The sequence below is a fragment of the Staurois parvus genome, unplaced genomic scaffold (assembly GCF_062004578.1).
Source record: "Staurois parvus isolate SC_StPar_1 unplaced genomic scaffold, SC_StPar_1.0 ptg000041l, whole genome shotgun sequence".
Taxonomy (NCBI): domain Eukaryota; kingdom Metazoa; phylum Chordata; class Amphibia; order Anura; family Ranidae; genus Staurois; species Staurois parvus.
In genome coordinates, this window is record NW_028317837.1 from 701,640 (window position 1) to 728,302 (window position 26,663).

Consider the following 26,663-nt stretch of genomic DNA (forward strand, 5'->3'; position numbering starts at 1 on the left):
TCACTCTCACACTTGTTAATGGGCTTCAGATGACACCAGTGGGAAAGGCATGATCTCTCATCTATTTATTCCAGTCTTTTGACTCTTACTCAACTTGTAGAAGGAAATGGGAGACAGAGAAAATAAGAGCGAGTGGTGGGAGGTGATTGTGACCTCCATACCTCTCATCTCTCTCTCCTCTTCACAGAAACTCAGTCATTTCTTTTGCATAGAGCTTTCAGGACTCCAGCTCAATTGTTCAGCTAGGACAGGAGGGACTTCCCCTTATGACCCCAGTTGTATCGGTAATGTCGGGGATTTGATACACATGTTCTGGAGATGTCAAAAATTATTCAAAAAGTGGAACGATATGACTAGCATACATTGGTATTCAATATTCCTCGGGTGTGCCTCTTGGTGTCAATAGAGGAGGAATTATTTACACCTCCTCCTATTACAAGTCATATAGCAATAGTGAGGCTGCTTGACCACAAAAAATATCCCGATCTTGGCTATCATCTCAAACTCCCAGCAGACAACAGTGGATTGAGCAGGTGAACTCCACATTAACATGTGAAAAACGAACTTACCAACATTGTAATGTCCCCAGGAGATGTATGTCTGGCAGAACTGGCTGGAAACTCCTTGCTCTCTCCTAGTTAGTTCTTCATAGGCTTTTAAAATCTTAGCTGTTTTAGCCCCATAGAAGGAGAACGGCCAGTTGTATCCTACTGAATGGTGACTACATTGGAGACTGATACTTGGGGTATGATCCTGGAGACACAGGCCTCATTGATTGGTGTCAGCTATCTATGTATGTACTGGGGGGAGTTACTTGCCGTGTACAGCTGAATTGTTCTAGGCTGTTTCTTCTTTTCTCTGTTCATTTGTTTATAAAAGGTAAAAGTGACACCATAGACAAAGCAAGTTATTGTTCTGTATGATCTGTAACAGTGCCACAACTGCCTATACGTGAGAATGTATGACTCCATTGTCTGGGCTGAATGTCGGGAATACTGTGCGCACTTATAAACTTTATTAATAAAATCTATTTGATTAAAAAAATACTGTAGATAATGCTGTACATATTCTTTCTATTCATAAGATATATTTAGTAATGAACATTAAAAATAGAAAGCAACTTTATGTAGCCCTTTATATAGAATTCTATTTGTTTTCTTTCTCTACAGGCAGATTGATGAATCTAGTTTTCGGTCATGTTGGTCTTCATGAGTCACAGGGAAAACAAGACATGTGAGTGTCTTAATTGACTGAAAGTCTTTACTGCAGTTCACTGAAGGATTCACACGGGATACAAGTCATATCTGTGTTATAAAAGTCATGGTTTGGACCCTCTTCCACATTGATCCAGCAGGAGAAAAGTAATTTCTGTGTTCTGGAAGTGACAATGGCTTTACAATAAAGTCCAACCCAAGTATACATAAGAGGAGTCATTTCATACTACTTGTTTGGAGATTTTACAATGGAGAGAAAATATATCACACACCAGAAGGTTCACAATGGAGGGAAGTCATATCATTGTTCTGAATGTTATAATGCTTTTACAGTGAAGTTAAATCTTATCACACACCAGATTGTTCACACTGAAGAGAAGTCATATCAGTGTTCTGAATGTGATAAAGCTTTTACACGGAAGTCACATCTTATCACACATCAGAGGAGTCACACTGGAGAGAAGCCATATCAGTGTTCTGAATGTGATAAAGCTTTTACTGTGAAATCAAATCTTATCAGACACCAGAGTCGTCACGCTGGAGAGAAGCCATATCAGTGTTCTGATTGTGATAAAGTTTTTACTGTGAAATCAAGTCTTATCACACACCAGATTGTTCACACTGGAGAGAAGTCATATCATTGTTCTGAATGTGATAAAGCTTTTACTCAGAAGTCAGATCTTATCACACACCAGAAGATTCACACTGGAGAGAAGCCATATCAGTGTTCTGAATGTGATAAAGCTTTTACACGGAAGTCAGAACTTATCAGACACCAGAGTATTCACACTGGAGAGAAGTCATATCAGTGTTCTGAATGTGATAAAGCTTTTACACAGAAGTCAGATCTTATCCGACACCAGAGGAGTCACACTGGAGAGAAGTCATATCAGTGTTCTGAATGTGATAAAGCTTTTACACGGAAGTCAGATCTTATCAGACACCAGATGATTCACACTGGAGAGAAGTCATATCAGTGTTCTGAATGTCATAAAGCTTTTACTGTGAAGTCAAATCTTATCACACACCAGATGATTCACACTGGAGAGAAGTCATATCAGTGTTCTCAATGTGATAAAGCTTTTTCTCTGAAGTCAAATCTTCTCACACACCAGAGGATTCACACTGGAGAGAAGCCATATCAGTGTTCTGAATGTGATAAAGCTTTTACTCAGAAGTCAAGTCTTATCAGACACCAGAGGAGTCACAGTGGAGAGAAGCCATTTTAATGCTCTCAATATGACAAAACTTTTACAGTTAATGCCGGTCTAATCTATCACCGGAGGATTCACAAATTTCTGCATTGATTACGTACCAGAGACTAGGATGGGGTCTATTGTCATCTTACCAAGTCTCTGAAGCCTCAGTGGGAGAGTCCATTCCAGGTTCTTCTGACTATTGATACATGATCAGCCAGGCTTGAGGTCTCCAGCTAAGCCCACCTTGTCCACTCCTCCCATTACATGTTCCATCTCCTCTCCCATTATCAATGCCTCCCTTCCACATTTCATCTCTCATTAATATTATTATTATACAGGATTTATAGTGCCAACAGTTTGCTCAGCGCTTTACAATATAACGGGAGACAATACAGTTCAATACAAGAGGGATAGGAGGGCCCTGTATTCTCAGAGCTTACAATCCAGGAGGGAGGGGCTAGTGGTACAAAAGGTAGTAACTGTAGGGGATGGACTGGTAGGAAGAGTAGAATATTCCATTATTAGCTGAGGGCAGGATAGGCTTCCCTAAACGGAGAGGTTTTCACAGTTCGCCTAAAAGTGAGCAGAGCAGGCAATATTATTATTATTATACAGTATTTAGAAAGCGCCAATAGTTCTCTCAGCGCTGTAATAGTCTTATAAATTGGGGTAGAGAGTTCCAGAGGATGGGGGAAGCTCTGGAGACAAGCATGGGAAGAGACAAGGGAGCTAGAGAGCAGGAGGTCATGCGAGGAGCGGAGAGGACAGTTTGGGTGATATTTTGGAGACAAGATTGGTGATGTAATTTGAGGCAGAGTTATAAATGGCTTTATATGTTATTAATGTTTTGAATTTTATCCGTTGGGCAATAGGAAGCCAGTGGAGGGATTGGCAGAGGGGGGTGGAGGCCATTGGAGGGATTGGCAGAGAGGGGTGGAGGCCATTGGAGGGATTGGCAGAGAGGGGTGGCTGATACAGAACGGTTAGTAAGGTGGATGAGTCTGGCAGCAGCATTCATGATAGACTGAAGAGGGGATAGCCTGCAATGAGGTCGGCCAATGAGGAGGGAGTTACAATAGTCAAGACGAGATATAACAAGGGATTGAATAAATTGCTTAGAACGGCCGTATCTTGGAGATGTTGTGAAGGTGAAGTCTACAAGATTTGGACAGTGATTGGATTAGGGGCTGAAAGGACAGATGGGAGTCTAGGATTACACCTAGTACCCTGGCATGAGGGGAGGGACTGATGATTATGTTATTGATCTTGATGGATAAGTCAGGGAAGAGGGCACAGGCTGGAGGGAATACTAAGAGCTCAGTTTTGCTAAGATTGAGTTTGAGGAAGTGGAGTGACATCCATGCCGATTTGTCGCTTAGTAGGTTAGTAATGCCAGAGGAGACTGAAGGGGTGAGGTGAGGAGTAGAAAGATTTGTGTGTCATCAGCATAGAGATGGTACTTAAAACCATGGGAGTAGGGGGAGGAGGTGTAGATGTAGAAGAGTAGGGGTCCAAGGACGGAACCTTGAGGGACCCCTACGGAAATAGAGAGTGGAGAGGAGGAGGCAGAGGTGTAGATAACGCTGAACGAGCTCTGTGATAGGTAGGAGGAGAACTAGGAGAGAGCAGAGTCTTGGAGGCCAACTGAGTGGAGTTTTTTGAGGAGGAGGGGATGGTCAACCGTATCAAAAGCTGCAGAGAGGTCAAGTAGTAAGAGTATGGAGTAGTGGCCATTGGTTGGGATGAGTACGGAGTAGTGGCCATTGGTTGGGAGGAGTATGGAGTAGTGACCATTGGTTGGGATGAGTACGGAATAGTGGCCATTGGTTGGGATGAGTACGGAGTAGTGGCCATTGGTTGAGATGAGTACGGAGTAGTGGCCATTGGTTGGGATGAGTACGGAGTAGTGGCCATTGGTTTTAGCAGTTAGTAGATCATTAGTGAGGTTTAGTAGGATAGTTTCAGTGGAGTGTAGTGAGCGAAAGCCAGATTTTAAAGGGTGAAGAAGGTTGTTGTCGGTGAGTTAGGAGCTCAGGTGATTGTAGACTAAGCGTTCTAAGAGTTTAAAGGTAAACAAGAGCAGGGAGATGGGTCTTAAGTTGTTCAGGTTGGTGGAGTCCAGGGAGGGTTTTTTAAGTATGGGAGTGATGTGCGCATGCTTTAGAGGGGAGTGGAAGGCACCAGTAGAGAGGGAAAGATTGAAGATGTGAGTGAGGGAGCATAGGATGGAAGAAGAGGGTGACTGTAGTAGTTGTGAGGGGACAGGATCCAGGGGGCAGGTAGTGAGACGGGCTTCTGAGAAACCTTAGTGACCTCTTCGGTAGTAGGAAGGTCAGAAGAGGAAAGTGTTGAGGGAGGTTTAGTATGAGGTATGCTAAGTGGGATGGATGTCTGTGCAGTGGAGATGTCCCTACGAATTGTGTCAATCTTGTTTTTGAAATGATTTGCAATCTCGTGAGCAGTGAGTGAGGTGGAGAAAGTTGAGAGTTAGAAGTAGAGAAGAGACGACAAGGACTGGATGACAAGCTATTGATGAGAGTGACAAAGTAGGCTTGTCTGGCAGCATGGAGGGAGGAATTGTATGTGAAGAAAGCAGATTTATATCGGGCGAATGCTTGGTGAGATTTGGTTTTACGCCACATTCGCTCCAGCACACGACTATGTCGTTTAAGATGTCTGGTGTTGTCAGTCTGCCAAGGTTGTAATGGTCGGGGCCTGATGCTTCGTGTTGTTAGAGGAACAAGTGAGTCTAATGTGGATGATATTTACTGTCCTGCTGTAAAAGGTGTAAATGATCGCCCGCATGTTTCCTGTAGTAGCAGGGACTACAAACTCATATCAGGAATAGTAGGATGGCTACCTACCCAAGGGGGTTACCTTTTTGGATGTGGGGGAAGCATTTCACATGGTTTCTTTCCATTAATGACACCGACAAGGGGAGTCTCACTTCACTAACAATAGGAGAGCCAATCACAGGCCAGTAACATTTCATGGTGTCTCAATGTATTGCAGAATGTTTAATCCCCATTGGTCCAATGGATTCCTAGTCCTCCCAGATACATTGCTTCTTGTGTGGAAGGAGCACCCTAAAATGGCTTCCCTTCAATTCCACCCATAGCTGTACTTTAAGTTATGTTGCCCCTCCCCCATATCTGTAAGGGAAAGCCTCAATTTCTCCCAATCCTCCCCTGGCCTTCCAGTGAGAAGAAACATTTTCTCTGGAGATGAGATGTTTTATGCAGTGAACCCTTCATAGATGGGATGGGGAATCTAAGTAATCTAAGATAAGTAAGATGAACCGGTGTACTGGAGTCATGGATCAGATAACCAATGACACCATTGATGGTATAGCAGAGCTGACACCAGAAGTGGCTCCAATCACCTAAGGTGGTGTCACAAAACTGCATGGCGGCTGATTATCTCTCGGAAGATCATGGTGGAGTCTTCAAACTGGTGTCAGAGAGTGTTGTACATTTATATTAGATCATGAGGATCTCAGAAGGGGATATCTACACAAGGTAAAGGAGTTCCAACAGTCACCTGGGTGGGGGGAAGTGGGATCCATTTTCTTGGATGGGTTTAGTTGGAACTTTGTTGAGTAATATGGTGGCTTTGCTTCTTAGGCCATTAGTTGCTACTATAGATTTGGTGATAATTTTTTACATTGTTGCTGTTGTGTCTTTCGCTGCCAGTTGATTTTGCTTGTTTATGCACATGATTACATTCACATTGTTAGGCCAGAAGATTATTTAAAGCCCCCTAAATATTGTGTTTTATTTTCTGAAAGCAGAGACCCTGGAGAATAAAATGGTGGTGGTTACAATTTTTTGTCACACAATATTAGCGCAGCTGTCTTTGAAAAGGATATTTTCAGTAAAAAAACACTAACAATAATTCCAGTGCAGAAAAACACAATATATGACCCAATTTGATGAAAAATGAAAGATGAGGTTGGCATCAAGTATATAGATACCAAACATGTCAAGCTTTTAAAATGTCATGTGCTTGTGAAATGGTGACAAACTTCAGTACCAAATATTGTCCATAGGTGACGCTTTAAAAGCCTTTTACAGGTCATCAGTTTATATAGTGAACCATGAATGATGGCCCTAGAGTTATTCCTCTCCCTCTGGTGTGTGCAGAGATATGTACAACGTGTAGTGTGATTAATGGTTACATAAGTGGGTGGGGCTGGTATTAATGAGGGGCGTGTCATATGTTAATCAGTTTCTTAGCATTGATGATATGGTATAAATAGATCCTTGAAATGTAAATAATCTATCTCTTTCCTTCTGTTGTTAAAGTGTCACATATATATGATAAATAAAGTTGGATGATATTTTCTTTTTTTTTTTTCCATGAAGTTTATTAATAAACTCAGAGCATACAATAGGTCCAGGTAATACAAGGTATCAGTCGGAAATACAATAGGAGGTAATACACATACAGCAAACAAAAAGATACATAGCAATACATAGGCAAAGAATCAGACGTAAGTCATCCCAGGGAAAAGAAAACGGGAAGAATGAGGACATGCGAACGCAGGAACATAAAGGCATATCTGGTCTCAAGCCCTTTTTCAGCATATTGGAATCACAGCACTGGCAGGTCGATGATATATAACCTCAGTTACCGAGCAGCAGAGAGCGGGGGCAGTGAGTCAAAGGTATGCATTGGAAATGTATACAGTGGGTGTGGAGGGGGGTGCAAGGGCTTGTAGGATATGGCCTTTTACTTTTGATGAAACTGAGGTAACCCACTACAGGTTGCCAGCACGTGGGTAAAGGGTTCGGGAAAGGAGATATGTAAAAGTAAAACATATGTGCAGCTGGATTGCAGGTAGGGAGTAGGGCTCCTATGCGTAGAGAAGTGTACCAAAATGGAAAGGGGAGAATGAAAGCTAAACTGAGTAGGAAAGCAGGAAATGGGGATTAAGAATTTAAGAATAAGCATGAAAAAGAAGGGAAGAGAGGGGAAGAAGAAAAAAAAAAAGTGGAGGGGAGGGAGATGGGGGGTTGGGGACGGGGAGGAGGTGTGGAGGAGTAGGAGGGTAGGTGAGTCACCTTTACGCAAGACTCCCAGGACATGAGAGATACGCACAACCCTGGCAGAGAAGCGAGCTGGGGACAGTTGCAGGCGTATCAGGGTGCCAAGCGTAGCTTGCTCCAAGCAGTACAGGACATCGAGACAAAGGACTTCAATCACAACCTTAAAAAAAACAGCCGATATATCGCAAGAAACACTACGGGGTATCAGAGAGGTTCAGAATCAATCAGCAAGGCCCATGAAAGAACGATATTCAGGGGTCATTTGGAAGTCAATCCAACAGGACCACGTATGAGAACATTTAGTAGGGTTATCCAGAGAAGAAGCAATCAGCTCTTCCATTTCAGCAATTCTGTTCAAACGTATGAACCAATCTCGCACTGTGGAGGGGTGAACAGACCCCCAGAGAACCGGTAAGCAGAGTTTGGCCGCATTAAGCATATGCATAGCCAGAGATTTGAAATATAGATGTTTGGGAAGCGGAGTGTGGTGGAGGAGGAGTTGGGCTGGAGAGAACTCAATATCAAGAGTAGACACCGAAGAAGTAATCCGATGTACCTCCTGCCAAAAGGGCTGAACCATAGGGCAGTCCCACCAGATATGAAGAAGAGATCCAACAGGAGCCCCACATCTCCAACAATTACTAGGTCTGGATGGATCAAAATGATGGATTCTAGAAGGTGTATTGTACCAACGTGTCGCCAACTTGTATCCGTTTTCTTGTGCCGAAACATTCAAGGAGCACTTATGAGAAAAGGTAAAGATTTGGTCCAAATCAGAGGAAGAAAAGTCAATGTTTAAGTCTCTTTTCCAAGCTTTGCAGGTGGGAAGTGAGTCAGAGGTTCTGTCACCAAGAAGAAGCAGATAGGTAAATGATACTAAATGCCTCCGTGGTTCAGCCTTTGAACAGAGTGACTCAAAGGAGGTGAGAGGGCGGACCCATTTATGGCGATATGCAGGAGACAGAAGAAAATGTCTGATTTGAAGATAGGCCCAAAAGGGAAAGGTGAGATCACCCATAGTACTTGCCAGGGAAGAACAAGACTTCAGCTGACCTTTGTGGAAAAAGTGGTGCGCCAATACTTGACTGTGTGGCCAATGTGCTGAATGAAAGGACTTATGCATACCGGGAGGGAAATCCGGATTGAGGCGAAGAGAAGTTAGTGGGTTGGGGGCATCGGAAATGGAGGCCGATTTACAGGCTAAGCGAAAGGTTTTAAGGGAAGGACCGATTATTGTATGTAGGAGGAGGTCTTGAGGAATGTGTTTGGTCAGAAGCCACGGGATCGATGCCAAGGGGGAAGTGGAACAAGAGTGTTCCAGCTGGACCCACGCTTTGGTGGTAAAGTGAATATTCCAATCAATTATCCTAGTAAGATGGCAGGCCCGATGGTAAAGTTGCAGGTCAGGTAGTCCAATCCCCCTTTGGATTTGGGGAGTACAAGTTGGGAGAAAGAAATACGTGGCCGTTTATGATTCCAGAGAAAAAGAGAGCACATTCTTCTGCATGAAACGAAAAAGGCGGGTGGTAAATGGATAGGTAAGGTTTGAAATAGATAGAGGAGGTGCAGGAGGATATTCTTAGTATAGCAGCCCTACCAAACCAGGAGAAGCATGGGCGATGCCACCTAGTTAGGTCTGCTCGGATGGCACCAAGGGTTGGAAGAAAGTTTTTGACATCAAGATCAGAGAGGTTACTCGAAAGCTGTATTCCCAGATAGGTAAGGGAGTCCCTTTCCCATTGAAACGGGAACTGTGACTGACAAAAGGAAACCAGGTCTGGAGGAAGAGTAATGTTTAAGTCATAGGATTTGGAATGATTAATTTTGAGGTTCGAGATATATTGAAAGAAGGAAAAATCCTTAAGTAGGTTGGGCAAGGGAATCCGGGGCTCCGTCAGAAACAAAAGAATGTCGTTTGCGTAGGCAGCAAGTTTGTATTCCTTGTTCGCCACGGAAATACCCCTGATATCTGGGTTTAAGCGGAGTTTGCATAACAATGGTTCTAGTGATATCACAAAAAGAAGCGGGGATAGGGGGCAACCTTGGCGCGTACCATTCCCAAGAGGGAACGGATGAGATAGATGCCAATTCACATGGAACTGAGGCGTTGGACCAGAATACAGTGCCATAATGAAATTGAGCATGGTGTCCCCTAAACCAATCGCCTGTAGGGATGCCTTTAAGTAATCCCAGGACACCCTATCAAAAGCCCTCTCGGCATCTAGGGAAAGAATAAATCCTGGACTGCGAGAATCGTGAAGTCGGTGGAGAAGGTTAAGAGCCTTGATGGTGTTATCCCTTGCTTCCCTTCCCGGGATGAAGCCCACTTGGTCAAGGTCAATCAGGGAGGGTAACAAGGGAAGGAGACGGTTGGCTAGGATCTTTGCGTAGATTTTGATGTCTATGTTCAAAAGAGAGATGGGCCTCTAATTGGTAACCAAAGTGACATCTTTACCTTCTTTTGGGGATGACAGTGATATGAGCTTCCAGGAGGCGATGATGTTGCGTGGAGGGTGAAGAGAAAGTGTTGAAGGCGGAGAGGAAGGGTCCACTCAAAATATCTAGAAACTCCTTGTAATATGCCACAGAAAGACCATCAGGGCCCGGGCTTTTACCAGGTTTCATTTGCTGGACGGCTCAGGAGAGTTCCTCCGCCGTGATATGATGTTCCAAATCCTGAATAGTATCATCAGGTACAGTGGAAGGACTATAGAGGCGAAGAAAGTCAGAGATTAGGGTGTCTCTAGGCGTATTGGCCTCAGAAGGGCGACGTTCTGGAGGGAGATCGTATAATGTTTTGTAGTATTGCTCAAAGTGAGATGCTACATCCGCATTTGAGGTGGCCAAAGAGCCATCCGAGCCCCTAATCTTGTGAACCTTTAAACTTGACTTTTTTGTCTGGAGGGATCTGGTTAAGAATCTCCCACTTTTGTTAGCAAAATCATAAAAAAGATTTTGCGACAAAATGAATCTGCGCTTAGCTGCCTTACCTAGTTCGTTTAAGAGCTGCGTGTGGGTGTTCGTAAGATCAGATAAAGTCAAGGCGGCCTGATTATTGTCTTGGAAATTCGCTTTAACGAATTTCTCCTTACCGTGAGTACTCGCAGTTGGATGCGCAGAAATCCCCCATAAAGCTGTGCGAATCTCGCTTACCACGACTGCAGCTAAACTACACGATTCCTGCCCATCCAAATACTTTTAGCTTCTGTTGAAATGTGGGGGTGGAGCTCCGTTACCCTAGAATGATCAAACGACACTCTCAGGATGGTGTTGCAACTCACATAAGGGCTGGTTTTAGACCCAGCTCTCTGTTTTATTAAAAATACACACATGCCCCCCCACATGAATAAAGTCAATTCCCTCCCACCAAACAATGCAATGGGGAGTGTCTATACACAGGATGTATATTCCAATTGGAGCATAGCCTTTCCTATTATCTATCACTGGTCCTCCCCCATGAGCCTTCTGAGGTCAGCAGACTTCCTCCCCTTCCCCCCCATGAGCCATCTGAGGTCATATTTCCTGTCCTACTAGCTTCTATTGGTATGTCCATTCTCTGCACAAGCACTCCCTAAAAATATCAGTCTGTACCTGGATGGGCCCGATACGATCTTTATTAAAACACATCCATCCGGATACAGTTCAGATTAGTAATGGGTTGTAAGATATGCATAAGCCTACACGTGGAGTTCGTACCGCTTGGAGCCTTGCGTTATGAAGCCCACGTGGTACTATGCTGCTGATATGTGGATACAGGCCCGCGGTCTACTGCCAGCGACATTCGCATCGAATGCCGTGGTGGTATACACGCCGGTCTATAAGCGCAGATCTGCCATCTCATCCATTACCAAGCTGAGTACTGTAATACATACATTGTACATGCGCATGGCCCAATTGCAGCCTTCAGAGCTTTAATTAAGCCACACGAGAGACATATGAATAACACGAATATATGACACATTTAAAGTTCGACCAACAATACAAAATTTCCATGACATTCCCTCCTGTTTTATCATATTCTCCTCGTGTCCCTTCTTGATCTTCTTCAGCTTGATGGGTGTAGTCTCAAACTTCAAAGAGTTCCTGTAGTTGTCCCTGAGAATAAAGCTCCACGGGGTACCTGAAACAACAAGACCCGACACAGACTCGACGCAAACAGGCTTGATTGAAGCAATGATCCTCAAGAGCGTTGGAACCTTCACTACAGGAAGGCTCTTGCAAAAACCACAAACAGACTTGTGGTATGAATAAGGCTTGTGATCCCACGGTGGTCTGGGGAGATCCAGCAATAGATTCTCAAATTGCCCCTGCAGACGGGGCCACACAAGGCTGGTCTCGACCCAGACGGTTTTCCAAATTGCAGACACAAACCATGATGAGGCTTGAAGCTTGCTTGAAGGTCTTGGAGAATGTGGTCTTCAGAGAGATAAATTAGAGGGAAGCCAGGACGTAATCTGTAGAGAAGGTGGTTGGTTGGTGAGGTCTTCCTCCGATCAGTGGTTGGAGTGGGATCCCAGGAGCGGGCATGGAGATGTGGTCGTCTGCCCGAGCTTGGCTTACACGGTCGATGAGGCAACAGGAACATCTCACCGCGGCATATAAAAGGCAGATGAAAAAGAGAAGCATCAGGACATACACTCCCACTTCCTTCAACCAAGATCCGATGGAGAACAGGAAATCTCCCAATCCTCCCAAACCCTTGAACGGATTCCAACCCTCACTAGCTATAGCTCTAGCTTTTCCCTGTAGTTCACTAACTTTGTCCATATGGGCCTGGACCTTGTCATCGGTGTCTTCTATCCAAGTACAACAATCCTCTCCGATGAACTCACAGAACCCCCCTTTGGCGGCTAAAAGATAATCAAGGGCCATCTTCTCCTGAAGCACTAAAATTCCCATCTGCCGTTGTTCTTGGGCAATTTCTCTGACAGCCTCTACGGTCTCGTTAAACATACTATCCACGATGACAGAAAAATTGTTCAGGCGCTTCATAAGTTCTATTCCCCATCCTGTCCATGAGGGGAACCAAGCCCATGCCTGGTCGCCCTCAGAGAACAGCTCCCTGCGAACTCTCCCTGCCATCCTTACCTTCTTGTGGACCATCAACTCTTCATGATCCATCACTACATAGGATGCTGGGACTAGCTTTATGAGGGCACACGAACCTTTCGCGTTCTGGGGAAATGTTCTATAGGCTGCCGAACCACACAGAAAATAGTATGGACCTGTCAGAGCAGAGCAGGAGGAGTTCCTCGTTCGGCCTCTGGCACTGAGCAACAGTTGCACAGACTGGGGGATTGCTCCCTCAGTCTGCACATCACATCCGTCCTTCCAACACACGTGGTCTGGTCGGTCAGTGTGGTTACTCAGAAGGGAAGTCTGGTTAGTCAGATTGACAGTTATACCTCCCTCGCAGGTGGTAGTCCCAACAAACTTGTTACCTGTGCCAAAGCTGATGTTAAAGCACACCTGAGGGCTGCCTAGCTGCCCAGTTACCCATAATGGACTGACGAGGGTCCTACAGGAGCTAGAGCTAATATTGGTGCTAAAACTGATGTTACCTGCTAAAAATGTGTCATTAAGTTCTACCGACAAATGTCTACGTGGGGGCTGACCAGGGGTCCCTTGCTTTTTCATGCCGACGCGGATGTCATATAGGGCATGAACAGCGGCCATTGCGGACATGTGATGACTGGGTGGGGGCTTAGAGCATACCCAACAGTTGGTTTTGTTGGCGGTTCTGGCTAAACGCAGGTGCATTTTAAATAAAAGGTTGGGGTATCTGCCGTCTTTTCCTCCATTCACACACATGTATGACAAACAAAAAGAAAAAGGAAAATGACACCCCTCATTCTCTGGTGTAGCTGAAAAGCTTCTTGCAGTGGCTTGCGTGCACCCAGTTGTCTCGTCCCTCGAGTTTGAGTGAGGTAGGTGTCGTCACCTGGACTTGGTATGGTCCGGTGAACCGTGGCTCGAGTCCGGTTCTTTGATGTTTCTTTAGGACGACCCAATCACCTGGCTCAATAGAAAGAACACCTGTTATTGCATTTGGATCGGGGAGCGATTCGCGAACCCGATGGTGTATCTTCTGCAGCTCCCGTTGCAGAGATTGCACATAACCTGTAAGCTGTGAATGCAAAGACGACAACTGTTGAGGAAAGTACAACCCTGTTTTGGGAGGTCCCCCAAACAACACCTCGTAGGGTGACAGCCCATGTGGTTGCCGAGGGGCATTCCGGATGGAATAGGGGGCAATGGGGAGACACTCAGGCCAAGGTTTTTGGGTATCGGAAGACGTTCAACCTTACCGCTACTCTCGGGGTGATATGGGGTGTGTCGCCGCTGACTCCAGTTCCACCAAAGAAATGCAGTCGTGTCCTTTGGAAGAGAGATTAGTAGTGGACAAAGAAGACATGTTAGCAGAAGAGGTGTTAGTATTGTTAGTCGTGTTGCAAAATTCAGCACTGTCATTGCTGTCCTCCCCCCCTTCTCATCTTCCGACACAGGAAGAAGAGAAGCTGGGTTAAGAATAGTGCATCGTTTGATAGTGAGGTTAGTAGGGGTTAGGAGGGCTTTCCCCTGAGAGGGGTACCTTGCCTTGGATGTCCTGTTTTCGCAGGACCGTTCTTGCTGCACTGGTGTCGGTGAGGCAAGGGAGGGGATATTTTAATTCCTCTAGAAAAAGATGGATCTGGGCCGACACCGATTTGTCAACTTCCTATGAGAATTCATAGGAGTTACTTACCATGGTGGTCACAGGGGCGGAGGACTCATCAGGAATGAACTGCCACCGACCTTTAGGTAACTGGGGACAGCTCCTCCTCATGTGCCCCGTTTGGTGGCACTGGAAGCACCTGGGTGGGGGCCTATCCTTCCTGTGACCCAGATCCCTTGGTTTTTCGTGTGGGGTCTGGGACATAAGAACTTTGGCCTTGTCTTGTTTTCTTCTATCCATTTCCCTCTCTATTGCCGCAAGAGTGGAAAGGATAGCAGGGATAGACATCTCATTATATTCGGGTCGGGCCAGAACCAGCCTTTCCCGAATTTTAATATTGATGCCTTCCAAAAATTTGGCCCGCAACAGAATGTGCGTCGCGGTCACCTTTACCCCTTCAGTTGGAGCATCAGGTCCAACTTCCAGATCCGCATCCAGTGCCGTCTGCTTGAGACGGCGCCAGAAGCAGGCGCTTTCCTCATTAGGACCCTGGGTGAGCTTCATCATGTCCGTAGTAGAGGTAGCACCATACATTTCTGGAAGCTTTGCCTTTAGCTGTGTACAGAACTCTTTGCCCCCTGAAGTCATCTCCTCATGCGTGGTTATAGAGCACCCTGCAATCACTGTACTGGCCACTTCCATGCCCACCTTAGCCCGCAGGATCTGCGCACAATCTGACCCGCTCATACCATAGCTGAACTGGTTTTGTCCAAACATTCGAGCAAATCCTCTCGGATTGACTCGATAGTCCGGGAGCTCAGCCAGAATAGTGCGGATCTCTGCCGGGGTGAAGGGGACATGCCAAACTACCCGTTCCCCTAAAGTCCGTTCCCCCTGTGCATTGGGAGGACCTTCAAATTGCTGCACTCTGACTGGATAGGCCTCGGTCCGGGAAGAGTGCAAAGGCTGACCCAGCATCATCGGTGGGCTTAGATTAACCACCTCGCTTACTGCACCTTCAGGTTTGAGGTCCCTCAGATCAGGGTATAGCTGGGGGGCAGGGATCTGATCAGTGGTTCGTAGCGCTTTGATGCAATCCGCCCTGTTTCTTAACCGGGTATCTATTCCCCTTGATTCACAGATAGTCTGCAAATCGGTTGTTGAGTAGGCTTCATAGTTGGAAACAGAAGGAGCTGGGGTGAAGCAGGAAGAAGGGAGAGGTAGAGGTAGAGGCTGAGGCATAGAGACAGAAGACACAGAAGGTATGTCAAGAGTGACGTCACTAACAGAAGAGACAGGTGCAGTTATACTTATCTCAGCCACTGTTGGTTGTTCGGGAACCCCAGCAGACCCTGATCCTGCCTGCCTTAGTAGAGTCAGCCCTGAAAGAGCTTCCTCCACCTCTGACACTGGATCCTCCTGTTTTATTCCCTCTGGAGGTCAGGTATACATCACCTGGTTCTTCCGGACAGACACCAGTTTATGTATGCCCTGCTTCCCTAATCGGATTGACCTGTGAAGCCATAGCTGTGCGATCTCTAGTTCTGACGCCTGCATCCGTGGTTCAAATTCAGAGATGAATTTTTCCCACCTCCATGCGTCAAATGTACCTTCCCGGGAATTTCCCATCTGGTACCCTTCGACCATTTATTCCACCTTTTGAGGGGTTCTGTAGACTTCCCCCCCAAACTCACCTTCATCAGTTGTGCAGCTGTCCTTACCCTGAAGAGGGCTGGTTCCCCCTCTCTCTTCATGGACTGACTACTGCCCATCGTGACTAGTCACTGGTATATATCCCGCGTCCGGGTACCTGTTTACCCCCTGGAGCACTCGGTGGGATCCTACCGAGAGGCCTGATTCCACCACTTTCCCAGCACAGCGTAATTTATGTGATACTTATCGATCACCCGAAGCGCATCAAGTGGCGGTCAGACTGAGAGCACTCCTCCCACAGCGCAATTTATGTGATCCTGACCACCCGAAGTGTTTGTGGTAACCAGGCTAAGTGTTACACTTCCCTGGACCGCCCACTCGCACAGCGCAATTTATGTGATCCCGACCACCGAAGTGTTTGTGGTAACCAGGCTAAGTGTTATACTTCCCTGGACCGCCCACTCGCACAGCGCAATTTATGTGGTTCTCATCACCCACTGTGTTTGGCAGGCCACACCGCACAATGATGAAAGTGGCTTTTCTCTCCCTGCACACAGTAGCTAACACAAGTCAAAACAAAAAGAGGGGTTCTTGGATGTTACTTAGGGGTCACTGGTTGGCCAGAAACCTGCTAACTGACCTTTAGGTAATTTGTGTAAAGAAAAAAACTTTCCTAATACGCACAGAAAAACCCTTTTTCAACCTGAAAAACTGTTAAAAAGGACAAAGTGGATCCTTATGAAAAACACGGGACGTTTCACAGTAAAACAATTACACAGAGGTAAACCGAAAAACTGCGCCAAAAGTAACCTTGTTGCTGATGCAAAAATCACTCATACCAGCACCGCTAAACGATCCACGTTACACACGCAATCTTCGCTGCAACCACCTAGAACCGTTTACACAAAAAGTCTGCTGGACGCGAAACACACAACGCAGCAGCATTAAAACAAACCCGCTTTACAATAAGGAACTACTTTTAATAGGAAAAACACAAGAAAAACATAATCACTATACAAGAAATCTATGTGCAAAAACCCAGACTTCACTGCGCTCACTAAATGTGGAACACGTGAAGGGAAAACTCACTTAACACACTTTAAATTGGCTGGCAATACGCAAATTTAAAGCTAAAAGCAAACAAATTAAACTGTAAAAAATTTGGATTAAAAACACAAAATGGGTCAAATGCATATAGAAAACTTCATGCACATTGCATAGAGATTACTGCACATATGGTAGTCAACAAAATGGCCACCAACAGGGAAAGCACATGGTAGTCAACAAAATGGCCACCAAACAAAAGGAGTCCATGTGGTTAGTCAAGAAGATGACCCCCCACAGAGGAGCACATGGCAGATACTAGAATTACCCCCCACAGGGAAGCACATGGTAACACTAGAATGGCCCCCCCACAGAGGAGCACATGGCAGCAGACTTTGTATTGTTGGTTGAACTTTAAATGTGTCATATATTCGTGTTATTCATATGTCTCTCGTGTGGCTTAATTAAAGCTCTGAAGGCTGCAATTGGGCCATGCGCATGTACAATGTATGTATTACAGTACTCAGCTCAGTAATGGATGAGATAGCAGATCTGCGCTTATAGACCGGCGTGTATGCCACCACGGCATTCGATGCGAATGCCGCCGGCGGCAGGCCGCGGGCCTGTATCCACATATCAGCAGCATAGTACCACATGGACTTCATAACGCTAGGCGCCAAGCGGTACGAACTCCGCGTGTAGGCTCATGCATATCTTACAACCCATTACCGACCTGAACTGTATCCGGATGGATGTGTTTTAATAAAGATCATATCGGGCCCATCCAGGTACAGACTGGTGTTTAGCCTGGGGGATGCTTGTACAAGAAATTTGCATACCAATAGGAGCTAGTAGGACAGGAAGTATGCCCTCCTTAGAGGGCTCATGGGGGAAGGGGAGGAAGTCTGCTGACCTCAGAGGGCTCATGGGGGAGGACCAGTGATAGATAATAGGAAAGGCTATGCTCCAATCGGAATGTATATCCTGTGTATAGGCACTCCCCATTGCATTGTTCGGTGGGAGGGGATTGACTTTATTCATGTGGGGGGCGTGTGTCTGCTTGTAATAAAACCGGGGGCTGAGTCTGAAGCCAGCCCTTATGTGAATTCAAACATCATCCTGAGAGTGTCGCCTGATCATTCTAGGGTAACGGAGCTCCAATTCCCCACATTTCAACAGAAGCTAACCCAGTTGGATGGGCAGGAATCGTGTAGTTTAGCTGCAGTCGCGGTAAGCAAGATTCACACAGCTTTATGGGGGATTTCTGCGCATCCAACTGCGAGTACTCACGGTAAGGAGAAATTCGTTAAAAGCGAATTTCCAAGACAGTTTGGCGAGCCAGTGGATACTAACGCGAATTTTGCGCTAGCTAACCAAGTTCGAAGGGGGAATGAGCCATCATGAACTAGCAAAAAGTATGCCGGCACATTTCAGGTCTCTCTGCCATTAAGAGGATCGCTTTTTGCGCGTTCGTGTGGCTGATTTCGCTCTCTGTTAGCTAACGTGAATTCCGCTTAACAAGGACCTAGTTTTGTCCTAAAATCTTGATTTGTGGGTGAAAGACGAGGGTTTTTCTCTGCTGAGAGCAGCAGAGGGGTGGGTTTGGTTGGCTGGATTTGGTCAAGTTTAAAAATCTTCCAACCAAAAATTAAACGGGTATATGTTTTAGCGGGTAAAAGTTGTTGCATGTTTAGGTAAGTATTTGCGGGTTGTAGGTACTGTGGTAATTGCTCTACCCCCCTCCACGTGAGGTCATTATTACAGTGCTGAAAGGTTTAGGTTAATTGTTAACTGTTGTAAGATCTTTGTGTGTATGTAGTCTGTGCCGTGTTTTGTGGTACTACTGCTCCCAGCAAGCATACAGCAGGGGGTCCTTTCTGTTACATGTGCATGTTAGTGTGACATGTTGGTGTTTTATGTCCGTTCTGTGATCGTGCCAAATTGTGTTGTATGTGTGCTGTATATTGTTGTGTAATTGTCCAGTGTATGTTTTGTCAAAGTCTGTTTTATGTAAGAGGTTAGAGGCAATTTTGAGGCTAGTGTCTGCTGTGTGCTTTCCCTGTTGGTGGCCATTTTGTTGACTACCACATGTGCTTTCCCTGTCGGTGGCCATTTTGTTGACTACCACATGTGCTTTCCCTGTTGGTGGCCATTTTGTTGACTGCCATGTGCTTTCCCTGTTGGTGGCCATTTTGTTGACTACCACATGTGCAGTAATCTCTATGCAATGTGCATGAAGTTTCCTATATGCATTTGACCCATTTTGTGTTTTTAATCCAAATTTTTACAGTTTAATTTGTTTGCTTTTAGCTTTAAATTTGCGTATTGCCGGCCAATTTAAAGTGTGTTAAGCGAGTTTTCCCCTCACGTGTTCCACATTTAGTGAGCATGGTGAAGTTTGGGTTTTTGCACATAGATTTCTTGTATAGTGATTATGTTTTTCTTGTGTTTTTCTTGTTAAAAGTAGTTCCTTATTGTAAAGCGGGTTTGTTTTAAAGCTGCTGCGTTGCGTGTTTCGCGCCCAGCAGACTTTTTTTGTAAACAGTTTTAGGTGGTTGCAGCGAACATCGCGTGTGTAGCGCGGATCGGTTAGCGGCACTGGTAGGCGCGATTTTCGTTTCTGCAACGGGTTATTTTTGGCACAGTTTTTCAGTTCACCTCTGTGTAATTGTTTTATTGCGAAACATCCTGTTTTCCATAATGTTCCACTTTGTCCTTTTTTTACGGTTTTTCTAGTTGAAAAGGGGTTTTTCTGTGTGTATTAGAGACGTTTTTTCTTTACACAATTTTTCCTAAAGGTCAGTTAGTAGGTTTCTGGCCAACCAGTGTCCCCTAAGTAACATCCAAGAACCCCTCTTTTTGTTTTGACTTGTGTTAGCTACTGTGTGCAGGGAGAGAAAAGCCACTTTCATCTTTGTGCGGTGTGGCCTGCCAAACACAGTGGGTGATGAGAACCACATAAATTGCGCTGTGCGAGTGGGCGGTCCAGGGAAGTGTAACGCTTAGCCTGGTTACCACAAACACTTCGGGTGGTCAGGATCACATAAATTGCGCTGTGGGAGTGGGAGGTGTGCTCTCGGTCTGACCGCCACTTGATGCGCTTCGGGTGATCGATAAGAATCACATAAATTACGCTGTGCTGGGAAAGTGGTGGAATCAGGCCTCTCGGTAGGATCCCACCGAGTGCTCCAGGGGGTAAACAGGTACCCGGACGCGGGATATATACCAGTGACTAGTCACGATGGGCAGTAGTCAGTCCATGAAGAGAGAGGGGGAACCAGCCCTCTTCAGGGTAAGGACAGCTGCACAACTGATGAAGGTGAGTTTGGGGGGGAAGTCTACAGAACCCCTCAAAAGGTGGAATAAATGGTCGAAGGGTACCAGATGGGAAATTCCCCGGGAAGGTACATTTGACGCATGGAGGTGGGAAAAATTCATCTCTGAATTTGAACCACGGATGCAGGCGTCAGAACTAGAGATCGCACAGCTATGGCTTCACAGGTCAATCCGATTAGGGAAGCAGGGCATACATAAACTGGTGTCTGTCCGGAAGAACCAGGTGATGTATACCTGGCCTCCAGAGGGAATAAAACAGGAAGATCCGGTGTCAGAGGTGGAGGAAGCTCTTTCAGGGCTGACTCTACTAAGGCAGGCAGGATCAGGGTCTGCTGGGGTTCCCCAACAACCAACAGTGGCTGAGATAAGTATAACTGCACCTGTCTCTTCTGTTAGTGACGTCACTCTTGACGTACCTTCTGTGTCTTCTGTATCTATGCCTCAGCCTCTACCTCTACCTCTCCCTCCTCCCTGCTTCACCCCAGCTCCTTCTGTTTCCAACTATGAAGCCTTCTCAACAACCGATTTGCAGACTATCTGTGAATCAAGGGGAATAGACACCCGGTTAAGAAACAGGGCGGATTGCATCAAAGCACTATGAGCCACTGATCAGACCCCTGCCCCCCCAGCTATACCCTGATCTGAGGGACCTCAAACCTGAAGGTGCAGTAAGCGAGGTGGTTAATCTAAGCCCACCGATGAAGCTGGGCCAGCCCTTGCACTCTTCCCGGACCGAGGCCTATCCAGTCAGGGTGCAGCAATTTGAAGGTCCTCCCAATGCACAGGGGGAACGGACTTTAGGGGAACGGGTAGTTTGGCATGTCCCCTTCAACCCGGCAGAGATCCGCACTATTCTGGCTGAGCTCCCGGACTATCGAGTCAATCCGAGAGGATTTGCTCGAATGTTTGGACAAAACCAGTTCAGCTATGGTATGAGCGGGTCAGATTGTGCGCAGATCATGCGGGCGAAGGTGGGCATGGAAGTGGCCAGTGCAGTGATTGCAGGGTGCTCTATAACCACTCATGAGGAGATGACTTCAGGGGGCAAAGAGTTCTGTACACAGCTAAAGGCAAAGCTTCCAGAAATGTATGGTGCTACCTCTACTACAGACATGATGAAGCTCACCCAGGGTACTAATGAGGAAAGCGCCTGCTTCTGGCGCCGTCTCAGACGGCACTGGATGCGGATCTGGAAGTTGGACCTGATGCTCCAACTGAAAGGGTAAAGGTGACCGCGACGCACATTCTGTTGCGGGCCAAATTTTTGGAAGGCATCGATACTAAAATTCGGGAAAGGCTGGTTCTGGCCCGACCCGAATATAATGAGATGTCTATCCCTGCTATCCTTTCCACTCTTGCGGCAATAGAGAGGGAAATGGATAGAAGAAAACAGGACAAGGCCAAAGTTCTTATGTCCCAGACCCCACACGAAAAACCAAGGGATCTGGGTCACAGAAAGGATAGGCCCCCCTCCCAGGTGCTTCCAGTGCCACCAAACGGGGCACATGAGGAGGAGCTGTCCCCAATTACCTAAAGGTCGGTGGCAGTTCATTCCTGATGAGTCCTCCACCCCAGTGACCACCATGGTAAGTAATTCCTATGAATCCTCATAGGAAGTTGACAAATCGGTGTCGGCCCAGATCCATCTTTTTCTAGAGGAATTAAAATATCCCCTCCCTTGCCTCACCGACACCAGTGCAGCAAGAACGGTCTTGCAAAAACAGGACATCTGTCAGGGCTCCCGGGTATGACCAGAGATGTGTGACTGACGCAGGGAAACGCAGACTTCAGATATGTTATAAACAATATAATTTATTAACACTAACCATACAAACATAAACGCAGTGCAATACTAAACATAATACAGTGCAAACAAACCCAACCAACCACCCACAGATAACAGTACATACAATGCAAGCGTCGTCAGGCAGGCCGGGTCAATATCAATTGGGCAGGTAGGTACGGGGGGAGCAAGCGGAGAATGGTCGGGGTCACAGGCCAGGTTCAGCAGGTAGCAAGCAGCATAGTACAGAGGGTCAGGCAGAGGGATGGTCCGGGTCACAAGCCAGGGATCAGAACAGGTAGCAAGCAGCGTAGTACAGAGGGTCAGACAGAGGGATGGTCAGGGTCACAAGCCAGGATCAGAGCAGGAGAAGTCAGCAAAGGAACAGAAACAGGATGCAGGACAGATACAGGGCCCAGGACAAACACAACACCAAGGCAGAGTCTGCAAGTCTGGCCATCCCTTAAATACACCAGTATCATCAGTTCCAGGTGTTAGCTGGCTGAAAGGTTGAGTCTCTGATTGCTGGGAGCACCCGCTGGCCAGCCCTGGTACTGCAGATCAAAAGGCAGGTGAGTCCCACCATTGCTGGCCAGTCCATTCCTAACAACATCCAAGGCAAGGTACCCCTCTCAGGGGAAAGCCCCCCTAACCCCTACTAACCTCACCATCAAACGATGCACTATTCTTAACCCAGCTTCTCTTCTTCCTGTGTTGGAAGATGAGAAGGGGGGGGGGGGGGACAGCAACGACAGTGCTAAATTTTGCAGCCCGACTAACAATACTAACACCTCTTCTGCTAACATGTCTTCTTTGTCCACTACTAACCTCTCTTCCAAAGGACACGACTGCATTTCTTTGGTGGAACTGGAGTCAGCAGCGACACACCCCATATCACCCCGAGAGTAGCGGTAAGGTTGAACGTCTTAACGGAATCCTTAAAAACAGGATCTCCAACATCATGGCCGATATCCAAAAACCCTGGCCTGAGTGTCCCCCCATTGCCCTCTATTCCATCCGGAATGCCCCTCGGCAACCACATGGGCTGTCACCCTACGAGGTGTTGTTTGGGGGACCTCCCAAAACAGGGTTGTACTTTCCTCAACAGTTGTCGTCTTTGCATTCACAACTAACAGGTTACATGCAATCTCTGCAACGGGAGCTGCAGAAGATACACCATCGGGTTTGCGAATCGCTCCCCGATCCAAATGCAATAACAGGTGTTCTTCCTATTGAGCCAGGTGATTGGGTCGTCCTAAAGAAACATCAAAGAACCGGACTCGAACCACGGTTCACCGGACCATACCAAGTCCAGCTGACGACACCTACCTCACTCAAGCTCGAGGGACGAGACAACTGGGTGCACGCAAGCCACTGCAAGAAGCTTTTCAGCTACACCAGAGAATGAGGGGTGTCATTTTCCTTTTTCTTTTTGTTTGTATGTCATACATGTGTGTGAACGGAGGAAAAGACGGCAGATACCCCAACCTTTTATTTAAAATGCATCTGCGTTTAGCCAGAACCGCTAACAAAACCAACTGTTGGGTATGCTCTAAGCCCCCACCCAGTCATCACATGTCCGCAATGGCCGCTGTTCATGCCCTATATGACATCCGCGTCGGCATGAAAAAGCAAGGGACCCCTGGTCAGCCCCCACGTAGACATTTGACACATTTTTAGCAGGTAACATCAGTTTTAGCACCAATATTAGCTCTAGCTCCTGTAGGACCCTCGTCAGTCCATTATGGGTAACTGGACAGCTAAGCAGCCCTCAGGTGTGCTTTAACATCAGCTTTGGCACAGGTAACAAGTTTGTTGGCACTACCACCTGTGAGGGAAGTATAACTGTCAATCTGACTAACCTACTTCCCTTCTGAGTAACCACACTGACCGACCAGACCACGTTTGTTGGAAGGACAGATGTGATGTGCAGACTGAGGGAACAATCCCCCAGTCTGTGCAACTGTTGCTCAGTGCCAGAGGCCGAACAAGGAACTCCTCCTGCTCTACTCTGACAGGTCCATACTATTTTCTGTGTGGTTCGGCAGCCTATAGAACATTTCCTCAGAACGCGAAAGGTTTGTGTGCCCTCATAAAGCTAGTCCTCGCATCCTATGTAGTGATGGATCATGAAGAGTTGATGGTCCACAAGAAGGTAAGGATGGCAGGGAGAGTTCGCAGGGAGCTGTTCTCTGAGGGCGACCAGGCATGGGCTTGGTTCCCCTCATGGACAGGTTGGGGAATAGAACTTATGAAGCGCCTGAACAATTTTTCTGTCATCGTGGATAGTATGTTTAACGAGACCGTAGAGGCTGTCAGAGAAATTGCCCAAGAACAACGGCAGATGGGAATTTTAGTGCTTCAGGAGAAGATGGCCCTTGATTATCTTTTAGCCGCCAAAGGGGGGTTCTGTGAGTTCATCGGAGAGGATTGTTGTACTTGGATAGAAGACACCGATGACAAGGTCCAGGCCCATATGGACAAAGTTAGTAAACTACAGGGAAAAGCTAGAGCTATAGCTAGTGAGGGTTGGAATCCGTTCAAGGGTTTGGGAGGATTGGGAGATTTCCTGTTCTCCATCGGATCTTGGTTGAAGGAAATGGGAGTGTATGTCCTGATGCTTCTCTTTTTCCTCTGCCTCTTATATGCCGTGGTGAGATGTTCCTGTTGCCTCATCAACGTGTAAGCCAAGCTCGGGCAGACGACCACATCTCCATGCCCGCTCCGGGGATCCCACTCCAACCACTGATCGGGGGAAGACCTCACCAACCAACCACCTTCTCTGCAGGTTACGTCCTGGCTTCCCTCTGATTCATCTCCCTGAAGACCATGTTCCCCAAGACCTCCAAGCAAGGTAGTGGTGGTATGCTGTAGGAACCGTTTGTGCTAGCTCAGTGTCTGTGTTTATACAAAGCAAAGTCTGGGTGTCTGGTGGTGACCTGGGGTAGCAATGTTCCTGGCAATAGGGTGAATTAAACTGAATTGACCCAGTTCTCCAGTTAATTTGGGGGTCGTGTGCACGTAGCCAAGGCAGCCCCAAAATAACTGGGAATAGTGAGGACGCAATGGTGTCCAAGCGGAGGACTTCTTGCATATAGGAGGGGTCTCCCGATCTACCAACCCAGACTTAACTTGAGTCCCATCAGCCAAGAGGATGTTCAGGCCATGCTCCTTGGTCAGTAAGGGAATCTGCTGTTGCGCTGCAAAATTGAGGTCAACAAAACAACTACAGGCCCCTGAGTCAATAATGGCCGTCACCTGTACGGTTCTTCCGGGGAGTTGAAATGAGATTGGTATGGCTAAGAGAGAGGGTTTATCTACACAAGCACGAGTCATAGAAAAAGTAGGAGAAGAGCACTTACTTAACTTCTCCGGGCAGGAACGTACCACATGGCCTGCTGCTCCACAGTATAGGCAAAGGTTGTTTACCCGGCATCTCTGGCGCTCTTCAGACGTTAGGGAAGGCCGCATCAACCCAAATTGGTTCGGCTCCCTCTGCTGGTTCCGGATTCCGAGTACTGGTAGGGGAGTTCGGAATGGTCAGAACCCGTGGTAGCATCCATGTGGGTTTTAACCCTGGACTGGATCTTTCAGACCTCCGTTCCTGAAGAACGCGGTCAATCTGAATTGCCAGAGTTATCAATCCTTCCAAGGAGTCAGGTACCCCTACTCTGGCTAGCTCGTCTTTTAGAGGTTCAGATAGGCCTAGGCGGAATTGGTAATGCAAAGCTGCGTCATTCCACTGGGTGTCCCCACTCCAGCGCCTAAATTCTGAGGCATAGTCCTCTGCTGCGCGGCGACCCTGCTGCAAGGTATGTAGCACTGCTCCGGCTGAAGCAGCTTGTTGCAGGTCATCATATAATTCTGCTATTGCTCTGAAAAATTAGGAAACTGAGTCCAGATGTGAATGGCGACTCTCCAGCAGGCGATGGGCCCAGCCTTGGGGTTCCCCCTGGAGTAAGGATATAATGAATCCCACCTTTACAGATTCTGACGAAAAAGTCAGTGGCTGTAGGTCAAAGTACAGCAGACAGGAATTCTGGAAGGCTCTGAACTTCCCTCAATCCCCACTGAACCGCTCGGGTGTTGGTACTCGAGGTTCTGGCGGAGGCATGGCGAACACTGCTCCAGCGGAAGGTTCTGCGCGGCCCCTGGCCAGAGTAGGATCAACCGGAGCTGATGGTGTGGTTGCTGGCATGGTTAGGGTCTGAATACATCCCTCCAGGTGGGTGTAGCTTTCTTGGAGTGTTTTGACAGCTTGGGTGAGTGCCGCCACGTGTTGGCATATCTCATCCCAGGGTGAGGGACCTCTTCCCGGCTCAGTCATGGCCGTATGGTTCTGTTAAGGACCGACTGGCAGTAGCCTCTAGCGACCCACAGGCCGGAATCCCTCAGGGCGTGGAATCTAAGCCTCAGTCTGCTGTTTCACCAGAGCCCCTGATGGTGGGGATGGACTTGAAGCAGCCTGAGACCAGGTCGCGACCCCCGAGTTCAACCAGCTGTGGTAGAGGTGGATTTGCCAGTGATAGGTAATAAGTGAGAACCAGATGTGAAGAGGTAGTGTGTAACGTAGTCAGACAGGCCAGGTCGGTAACAGCAGAGGCAGACGGTACAGATCAGCATGCAAAAGGATAAACGGGTCACAAGCCAGGTTCAGCAACAGGAGGTCAGGTAAACAGGAGAAAGCAGAAGAATGGTCAGACAAGCCAGGGATCAGGGCAGGAGAGAGTC

The 26,663-nt window shown here is 47.0% G+C and overlaps 1 pseudogene; it reads left to right on the forward strand.

Moving 5' to 3' along the window:
* The window catches only part of LOC149470503 (uncharacterized), a 322,485-nt pseudogene that overhangs the window by 243,747 nt on the left and 52,075 nt on the right, over window positions 1-26,663 (forward strand).